This window comes from Gracilinanus agilis, chromosome 6 (genome assembly GCF_016433145.1).
Source record: "Gracilinanus agilis isolate LMUSP501 chromosome 6, AgileGrace, whole genome shotgun sequence".
NCBI classification, from domain to species: Eukaryota; Metazoa; Chordata; class Mammalia; order Didelphimorphia; family Didelphidae; genus Gracilinanus; species Gracilinanus agilis.
Genome location: NC_058135.1, coordinates 252827839 through 252839405, shown reverse-complemented (window position 1 = coordinate 252839405; position 11567 = coordinate 252827839).

Genomic DNA, 11567 nt, shown 5'->3' with positions numbered 1-11567 from the left:
CTCACACCTAGCAGATTGGCTAAAATGAAAGAAGGGGAGAGTAATGAATGCTGGAGGGGATGTGGCAAAACTGGGACATTAATGCATTGCTGGTGGAGTTGTGAACTGTTCCAACCATTCTGGCTGGCAATTTGGAACTATGCTCAAAGGGCTGTAAAAGAATGCCTGCCCTTTGATCCAACCATACCATTGTTGTGTTTGTACCCCAAAGAGATTATAGATAAACAGACTTGCATGAAAATATTTATAGCCTTGCCTTTTGTGGTGGCAAAAAACTGGAAAGCAAGGGTATGTCCTTCAATTGTGAAATGACTGAACAAATTGTGGTATATGCTGTTGATGGAATACTATTGTGCTAAAAGGAATAATAAACTGGTGGAATTCCATGTGAACTAGAGAGACCTCCAGGAATTGATGCAGAGAGAAAGGAGCAGAGCCAGAAGAACATTGTACACAGAGACCAATACACTGTGGTAAAATAGAATGTAATAGACTTCTGTACTAGCAGCAATGCAATGACCCAGGACAAATCTGAGGGACTTATGGAGAAGAAAGCTACCCACATTCAGAGGAAGAATTGCAGGAGTGGAAACAGAAGAAAAACAAGTGCTTGAACACATGGGTTGAGGGGGACATGATTGGGGATGTAGACTCAAAACTATCACACCAAAGCAACTATCAACAATTTGGAAATAGGTCTTGATCAATGACACATGTTAAAACCAGTGGAAATACGCATCAGCCATTGGGGGGAACATGGAGGGTGAAGGGGAAAGTAAGAGCATGAATTATGTAACCATGTTAAATTTTCTAAAAAATAAATATTAATAAATGTTTAAAAAATCAAAAAACAAACAAGCAAAATTTTGAAGTTACAAACAAAAATAAAAACATTATTCTTCCCTTGAAGAGTTCACTTTTGAATGGAGAAGCACCATGAAAATAAGTCAGTGCATATAAAATCCATACCATTTAAATGGGAGGTGATCATAGAGGGAAAACTCTTTTAGTAGTGGGACAGGGGTGATAAAGACCTGTAGAATGTTGGATTTAAGCTCAGTCTGGAAGTAAGCCATGAAGTGAGGGAGCAGAGGTGAAGAGCTACAGAATTCTAAGCATGGTCTGACAGCTAATGATAATACATTGAATTAGGGATGGACAGTCATGTATGAGGAATATAAGAATGCCAGTGTTTCTGGAGCATGGTGTACTTAGAGGAGAGTAAAAGGTAAGAACACTAGAAAAGTAGGAAGGGATCAGTGTATAAAGGGCTTTGTGAGCCAAACAGAGTATTTTATATTTGGTTTCAAGTTATAGGAAGCCACTGACATTCACTGAGTAGATAGGAATGGGGTATGGCAAAATTAAAGCTATGCCTTAGGAAGATCACTGGCAGCTTAATGGAAGTTCTACTGGAAAGGATAAAGCTTGAAGCAGAGATACAAACTAGAATGCTGTTGGACTAGTTTAGTCATAAACTGGAGAGAGAATGCACCAGAGGGGCAGCTGTGTGAAAAGGGAATGCATACATGACATTTATTGAAAGTAAAATTGATAGGAAATGGCAATAAACTGGATGCATAGGATGATTGTAAGTGAAGGGATGAAGATGAGATCTCAGTTATAAGCCTGGGTGGTTGGGTGAAGAGAAGAACGCTTCTCAAAAATAACATGGAAATTAGGAAAGGGGAAAGATTTGGAGGGGGGGGAATATGAATTCAGTTTGGAGAGTGTTGTGTTTGAGATTTCCATGAGATATCTAGATCATGATATCCAATAGGCAGTGATGCAGGGCTGAATGTCAGAAGAGAGTTAAGATTGGAGAAATTTGCAAATAATCTACATAGGGATGATATTTGAATCCCTGGGACCTGATAAAATCACCAAACAAAATCACATAGATGAAGAAGAGCACCAAGAACAAATATATGGGAGATAACAGTTAGTGAAAGTGACCTAGAGAAAGTCCAATAAAGATGACTGAGAAGGTAGAATCCATCAAATAAGAATCAACCTCATAAAAATCTAGAAGGGAGACAATCTCCAAAATAAGAGGGTGAACAAGAATAAATGGCTGTAGAGAAGTCAGTAAAGGTTAGGGCAGACCAGACTACTAGATCAGAAAATTAAGAAGTCACTGGTGACTTTGGAGAAGAAGTTCCAGCTTAATGTTTATGTTGGCATCAGATAGAAGATGGTTTAAACTAGAAGGAATGGAAAAGAATCAGAGACATTAGTTGTACATGATATTCTCAAGCAGTTTAGCCACTAAAGAAAATAGAGCTATAGGATAATAACTAATGAAGTTAATCTGATGAAAGGAGAGTTTTTAAGGATGGAGAGGCATGGCCATGTTTTAAGTTAGCAAATTTGTGACAAAATGGGGATGATAGAAGGGAAAATTCGCTAGAGAATATGAAATGTAATGGGATCAAGGGAACATGAGTTTCCCTCAGCAAGAAAAAGTCTACTTCTTCCAGGAAAATAGGAATGAAAGAGATAATAAGGGATAGTATCTGGTGTAAGATAATAAGAAAAGGGAACTGACCTAGGATTTTACTGGTGAAGGGAATTACGGGGTGAGGAAACCCTTTCTATCATTGCCACCTTTTCTGCAACTTATAGTCTTAGAGAGTTCCTTGGAGCATTGATAGGTGAGCAATCTCATCCAGGTTCACAAAGTCATTAAAGGTAAGAAGCAGGACTTGACAAGCTATTTCTGGTTTTGAGGTTCTCCATTAGTCACGCCACATTGTCTTTCATCTTTAAATTTTTTTCTATGTTTTTTCTGTCACCCAAACTTTTTTGTACCTCATCCCCTTTTTGTCCATTACATAGGCTATGCCAAGAGTCTTATTGAAAAAGTAAAGCTTTAGTAGCTTAAATTTGCACTAAGGCTTTTTGGACATATTGTATAGACAGTCTCCCTGGTAAAATATAAACTCATTTAAGGGAAGAGACTCATTTTTCTTTCTTTTTCTTTGTATCTACAGTACATTGAAATTAGGAAGATCTCAGTTCTAAACCTGCCTCATTCACTTACAAGCTATGTAACTGTAGGCAAATAACTGGATTTCTTTCAATCTCAACTCTCTAATGTGTAAAATGGTGATAATAAAAAATCTATTTTACAAAATTATAATAAGTTATGTAAAGCTCTTGCCAAGGCAAACCTTAAAGTCATATATAAATGCTATTCATTACTATTGTTTTTATGCCATGTAGTCTGTTCTATTATCATTGTTATTAGTTTTACTACTATTACTATTACTCCTCCTACTACTACTACCACCACCACCACCACCATCAGCAGCACTCCTACTACTACTATTCCAGAAAGAGGAAAGTGAAATCTTATCATGCATTCACACTAGTGATCAATGGATTGATAAGAATTTAATTTTAAATTAATTTTTACTTTAATAATTCAATTAATTAATTTTAAAGAACTGAAAAGGATTTTTGAGATCATCTATCCGAACACTCTCCTAGAATCAAATGGAATAATATGCATAAAATTGCTTTGCAAACATTAAAGTACTATATAAACATTAAGTACTTCTGCTACTACTACTACCACCTCTACTACCACTATTTTAACCACCACCACTACTACTATGATTACTACTAGCAACTTTACTAATAACTTCTGTATAAACTTTACCACTATACCATTGCTCATCCCACCTATTGCTATTCTATGGCTTCAGGCTCACCATTACTCTTGTAATTAGTGAAGCCCCCAAAGGGACTTAGTGTTCCAGGCAGGAGCTGAGTAGTGTTGGGCAAAAGGGGAAAGATGACCTCACTGTATAATCCTCTGCTGGGCAGTCCTGTGGAATTCATGTTAAAAATAGAGCCACATTTACAAGCAGAAATGGAGAAAACATTTATCTCCTTCAGGAAGTATTCTATTTTTTTCAAAAGCTCTTGTTCTCAGCATACACATGCCTTTGTATCATTTTCCAGAGAGGGGAGCTTAAAATATAATTAATTTACTCCTTTATTCCATGGCTTCAGTTCCTCCTGGGCAAGCTTTTTGGCCTCATGAGCCACATCCCACCCCTTGAAAACAACAGACCTTTTGTGTTCCTTAACATGTAACTCTCTGTACCCTTAGAATTTGCAAAAGGGAAAAAAATATGGATGAGGAACTTCTTTTTGGGCCCTAAAGGGCCCTTCAAATCTGGTACATGACAAAGTAAAAAGCACTTGGAGTAGCAAAGTTCATAAAGGAACAAAGGTATAGTCTCACAACTACATAAAGACAGAAAATATATTTTATTTAGCTATATTTTAACTCTCCTTACTACCTAACCTGTTTCTTGGCTGACAGTAGGTTATTAATAAATGTATATTTAATTGAATTTTATTCTAAACTCTCATTTTATTGATGAAGACCACTGAGGCTTAGAGAGAGTACAATAACTTTCTCAGGATCTTAGGAACAGAAGGTATGATCCCTATAGAGCAAGTCTGAGGACTTGGGTTAAAATAGTTTCCCTATAATTTACTAGGTGAGCTAGGACACATCATTTTAACTGTCTTAGTATCAGTATCCCCATCTTTAAAATGAGAAGGTTGGAGAACACGGCTCCTGATACCCTTTTGTCTTTTTATCTATGATCTCATGTTTTCAAGATCTTAAGCCGATGACAGAAATTGAAAGAGATTGAAGAAATTTGTTTTTAAATGAAATGAACAGATTACTTCTTAGGAGTCTGTAGGGGCAATAATTGCATAGCTATGTAGGAAACTTTAAAAAGAAAAACTAGATGGAACACTCCAAATTTGATAGCCCCAATAATGGCTATGGGCCTTAGATTGTCATCTTCTTAGGATATTGAGTCCATCTTCAAAAGATAACTTATCTGAAGTCTTGCCTGAAGGAATCACTCATGATAATTAGGATCCATGTTACTCTAGTATGTGTGTGTATTTTCCTTTGAAAGGGCATCAGTATAACACCTTGGTCTTGTATAAGGGATCATGTACACCCAGCCAACTATTCATGGATCTACCATTAACTAAGTTCTATGGAGCCTTTTTAAATTTTAACTTTCTCCCAGATTACAGGTTGATACAATTTTCAATAATCATTCTCTAATATTTTGGGATCCTTGTTCTTCCCCCCCCATACCTCAAGACAGCAGGTAATATGATTTGGGTGATATATATATATATATATATATATATATATATATANTACAATTTTCAATAATCATTCTCTAATATTTTGGGATCCTTGTTCTTCCCCCCCCATACCTCAAGACAGCAGGTAATATGATTTGGGTGATATATATATATATATATATATAATCATAAATTACATATTTCCATGTTCATCGATGTGAATGTGCTGTGTTGTCTAATACAAATCAAATCACTTCTAAGCCTCAAAAGAATGAGGGAATGGAACTAGATGGCTTCTAAGACCCTTTCCAGTGCAAACATTTGAGAACTACTCTATGACATGGGTTAGTGACTCTTTAGACCTCAGTTTCCACATTTGAAAAATAAATAAGTTTAATTATAGCCTCCAGGGTTTCTGGTAGATAGATAGATAGATAGATAGATAGATAGATAGATAGATAGATAGATAGATAGATAGATAGATGGATGGATGGATGGATGGATGGATAGATAGATAGATAGATAGATAGATAGATAGATAGATAGATAGATNTGGATGGATGGATAGATAGATAGATAGATAGATAGATAGATAGATAGATAGATAGATAGTTGAAATATGACTTTAAAGGGGGGGATTTATATTTAAAAACCAGTGGCAATGTAATTCATGATTAAAAATCATAATACACTAGATGTTTCAAATTCCAAAATCAAAGGACTCTTTGCAATCAATAAGCTACCTTTTCATGAAGGTTTATTCTGTGTGAGTTACTGTGTGAAGCTCTTATGATACAACAAAATGCAAAAAATCAGGACATGAAACTCAACAAATTTATATTGTACACTCCTGACTCATATTTTGCACTGTTCTGTTTTGACAAATACGTTGTTATTGTTGTTCAGTCATGTCCTACTCTTTATGACTCTGTGGACCGTCCTGTCCATGAGTTTTCTTGGTAAAGATACTAGAGTGGTTTTTAATTTCCTTCTGTAATAGATTAAGGCAAACAGAGGTTAAATGGCTAGGCTAAAGTCACAACATCAATTAATCTTTTTGAAAATGGAGTAAAATTCTAGACTAGCTAAAGTGAGGACTGGAAATTGAAGTGTTAACGGAGTGCATGCCCAGAGAGAAACTTTCATACAATCATGAGTTGTAAACACCAGAGCTACAAAAGTAAGAGCAGCACTCTCAGTCTCTGGGAATTTCAGAGACATTAAGAACCTGTAATTACCGACTCCATCTGCCTAGCAGGTCTTGAGCTAAATTATGCATTTCAGAAGGAATACTTTTCATGTTTTCATTTTTTATATATATAAATATTTAGCTGCATCTCACTTATCATTTTCTCCCTCCTGCTTTCTCCACTGTTGGCTGGTGAAGTTATTTTTACTTCCAATTTACAACTGATTCAGATTTAGCATGTGAGAGGATGGGGGCAAGAAATTTGGTTATATAAACATCTTTATCTTATTTTTGAAGAAGTATAGAAAGTGAGCTGGATGAAGAGGAAGGCATTTATTTCTGAAATTTCTTTTATTTTCTGAAACAAATACCATTAATTTCTAACCAAGATTTCAAGTAATATGTATCCTGTCACTCAATCGTGTCACGGAGATTCAGCATGACAGAAATGACTAAAGAACAACAACATAGAGGTCTATATTTATAGATAATATATACACAATATAATAAATTGTATCCTATCCTATATTATATTGTATTATGTTATGTTACTGCATATATCTAATATAGTTAATATGTTATCTTATATATTAATATATTATGTCAAACTATTTTATGTTTATTATAGCATGGCATATTATATATCATATCACATATATAAAATATATTATGTATACATTTATAACATATATATGCTACACATAGCATATAACATATACATATAGAATACAAATATAAACAGACATACAACTAAGTATATATAAGTTATTTTGGAAGGGAGTCCTCTATCACTATCAGGAAAGGTTTCATACAAAACATGGTGCCTGAGATGTATTTAAAAGAAGAAAAGATCTCTTTAAGATGGGGTTAAGGAGGGAGTACATTCTAGGAATGAGGACTGGCTAGTGCAAAGTCATGGAGATGATCTATTGAAGAACATGCATGATTCCTCGTGTATGGTGAATAAACAGGTCAGTTTGTCTTGAATACAGAGATTAGGAAATAAAAATAATCTGATAAAGCTGGAAAGAAAATTTAGGATAAGTTTGTGAAGAGCTCTAAACAGTTAGCCAAGGATTTTATATTTTTCCAAGAGGAAATCAGGTGTCAATACTCAAATACAAGATGCACAGGACCATATTTGTGCTTTAGAGGAATTATTTTGGCAACAAAATAATTAGGTTGTACTGGTGTGGGGAGAGACTTGTAGGATGTCAATGATGACTACTACCACTACCAACAACAACAACAATTAGAATTTGTATAGTGCTTTTAAGTTTTAGAAAGTGTTTTACTAATAGTAATCTCATTTCATCCACATAGAAATTCTGGGATTTATGTGCTTTTATCACCCTGATTTTAAAAATGAGGAAACTGAGGCAGGCAATAGTCAAGTGACTTGCCAAGAGTCACATAGGTAAAAATCTGAGGCTAGATTCGAACTTAGATTTTGATGACTGCAGGTATACCCCTTCATCTACCATACTACCTAGATGAATCCGAGATACCAATTAAGAAGTCACTATAGCAATTTAGACAAGAGTTGATGAAAACATGAAGTAAGCTGGTAGCTAGCTTTGTGCTTAGAGCAGGGATAAGATATGAGAAACATTGTCAGAATAGATATCATGATATTTGGTAGCTTACTGGATACATGAGGTGAGGGAGAAGCGGAATTAAGGTTAATGTAAATAGTTCAGAAGTTGGGGAGCAGAGTTAATCTACGCAATTTCAATACAAAAGAAAGTATGAAAAAAGACAAAATGCTGGATGTGTAGAGGTCACAATATGTATCCTCTCTATCCAAAATTCCATTATCATATTTAAGTCCCTATATGTTCTTACTCAGATTACTAAAATAATAAATTTTAAAATATTTATTTATTTATTTTGAATATTTTCCCATGGTTACATAATTCATACTTCTTCTCTTCCCTCCTCCCTCTGTCTCCCATAACCAATAAGCAACTCAACTGGATTTTACATCTATCAAGACCTATTTCCATATTATTGATATTTGCACTAGGGTGATTGTTTAGAGTCTACATCCCCAATCATATCCCCATCAATCCATGTGATCATATGTTTTTCTTCTGCGTTTCTGCTCCCACAGTTCTTTCTCTAGGTATGGATAGTGTTCTTTCTCATAAGTCCCTCAGAATTGTCCTGTATCATTGCATTGCTACCATTAGAGAAGTCCATTACATTCTATTGTATTGCAATGTATCAGTCTATGTGTACAATGTTCTCCTGGTTCTGCTCCTTTCACTCAGCATCAATTCCTGGAGGTCATTCCAGTTCACGTGGAATTCCTCCAGTTCGTTATTCCTACTGAAATAACATTTTAACTGGTCTTATTAATTCTTATCTCTTCCCTACCTGAATTCATTTCCTACAGAACAAAAAAGACCCACAAAACAAAAATATCTTCATAAAGTGTAGATGTAATCATGTTATTCTCCTGTTCAAAAATCTTCTCTGACTCCCTATTACTCTTAGGATAAAATGCACACTGCTTAGTTTAGCATTGAAAGCAATATACAATTTTAATACCATCTTGCTTTCCTTGATTACTTCACTGATTCATTCATTCCATGAATATTTATAAAATTACTACTTTGGTGACATTTTGGTACAGTGAAAAAATATCTCTGGCAACAGAGGTTATGAGTTCAAGTCTCAATTCTGGCAATACCTTTGTGACTTTCTGGACATTGTCTAAACTTCATTGGCATCATCTGTAAGACAGGACAGTTGTCTTAAATGTCTCCTGAGATATGTTCTGGATAGATATAAATCCCTGATTCTAAACATGCAGTTTAAACTTAGGAAACTGCACCAGTGCTTGTAAGAATGGATCTTTCCTTTGGTAAAGTATATGGATGGTGATTATAGCCCCGTATAACTTCTCACAGGCCCATTAGCTTATCAAGCAAAGGGGTTTATTATTTTCAGAAAAACAGGGTGAGGGGTAATGATTTTAGGAATGAAAAGGAGGTAAGCTAACTAAAATTTACTATCCACCTCACTAAGTAATCTTTCTCCTAATCTAATGTAACTAAGTTAAAGATGGAGAGGTAATCTTGCTTGAAGATCTGTATAGAGATTAGTTGAGATGCTGCAGTTGAGATATTCTCTCAGTAGTAACCAGTAAAGTAACACTCAGCCCTTGAGGTCAGAGATGAGCTAGCCAAAGAGTAATCAACTCTTCCTCCCAGCCCTTGAACCCACAAGGATTGTGATCAAAAGTGTCCTTGCAAATAGGGTGACCTGGCCTTTTATTCTCAGGTTTCTAACTGCCCCAACTGCCCCCTCTCATGGAGTTCTGGAGGACACTATGGAATTCTGTGAGGCAGCTTTGACCCCACTTAAGATCATGGATGTTACAGCAGACACCTTTACATTTTAACAATGTTAATATGCAGAATGTAGATTTTATTATTTATTATATTATTTAATCTATATGTTAATTATATTGAACTTTCCATTTCTATTTCTATTTGAGTTAGATATCATTGATCTATTCAGACCAATTTTGTTTCCCCTTAAGCAACCTAAGGCCAATGGAGGATAAATGACTTGCCCAAGACCACTCTTTGGCAGAAGTAGGATTTAGACTCGTGTCCTTGGATTCTAAAACATTTTGTTGTTAGTTGTCATTGATATTCTTAGATAAGAATCATCTCTGAAATAATTTTGTTTGAACTGAATGATTTTAAGTTGTCATCTCTGAATCTCTCCATGATAGTTTCTTCTTGTAGAGTTCTCAAGTTGATAATACTAAACACATTAAGAATACTCCTAGTGTGTTAAACAACCATAACAAATAGTATCTTTGGAAAGGAAAATGTGAGGCTTTGAAAAAAGGAGAATCACTTCATGACAATGGCTGACTATCATTTCTCCAGCTGAGATAGAATTTTCTCCTCTCCCCCTATTCAACAATGTCTATCAGCAATATTATGACACATCTCACAAACAGCAATTTCTTCCGCCTCTAACAGAACCACCAGCCTCTTTTCACAATTGGAGAAAATTAGGCTACTCTCAGCAACTGATCAAACAGAAGAATGACTCGTGCCTCTTGTTTTTGAAGATGGTAATTATTGGGGGAGTTTATAAGATTATAGCTGCCCCATCAGTGGCTCAGCTATTGCCAGAGAACAATAGGTGTTGCCATCATGCATTCTACTACTGGGAAGTTCTCCTCTTTAGTTGTAAATATTCTCTTCTGGCTAAACATTGAGAGGAAGGGTTCCATTCACTGAAAGTACATGGAGAAGGATTTTGTCCAAAGTTTAGAAAAATCTGTCTTCAAATAATATCTCAGACAATTAGTAATTGTGTGATTCTGAACAAGTCAAGTAACTCCTGTCTGCTTCCATCTTTACATCTATAAAGTGGGTTTCACAAAAACAATTATACCATAGCACTGAGCATCATGGTATGGTTCAGTGAGAAAGAGTACTGGAGCCAGAGTCAGAGGTTCAAAGTTCAATGTCCATCTCTGTCATTTACTAGCTGTGTGGCTATGGGTGAATCACTAAGCGTTTATTAATTTTATCTTCCTCATTTGTAAAACGAACTGAAAAGATTTGAAACAATAGTTATCTAACTTACAAATTTGTAAGGGATCACAGGAAGTTAACTTTGAAGGAACATTGGATTTCTAGTCAGAGGACATAAGTCCAAATATTCCCATTGGCATGTGTGAATTTTTTGGTCTTGGAAAGTCTTACACTGGGTCTCAGTTCCCTCATCTATGAAATAAGGGAATTGGACCAGATATGATTTGAAACTCCTTCAGGTTCTAAATGAATAGTTCTTTGTAAAATATTTTGCAAACTTTACATAGCTAGGCAAGTCTTAGCATTGACTTTTTTAGTAGACTTACTCTCAGTGAATGAGAGGAGCATGGGAGCTGGTAGTTCCAACAAATGGGGTTTGATTGATAAATTTAGATAAATATTTGATGTCAGAAAGCCTCTGATTTGGGTATAGGAAATGAGAAAATAGGGAGTGATATAAAGAAGCTAAATCTCCAAAAGACTTGGCATATTTAACCTGGGGATCCCATAACACTTTAATAGACATAATTAGTGGTGGATGAAGTACTAGTCTTTGAATCAAGAAGTGTTGCATACGGGACCCTTCTTGGACACTTACCAGCTATTATAGCCCTGGGTAAGACACCTAACTTTTGTCAGCCTCAGTTTCTTTATCCGTAAAATGTTGATAATAGTAC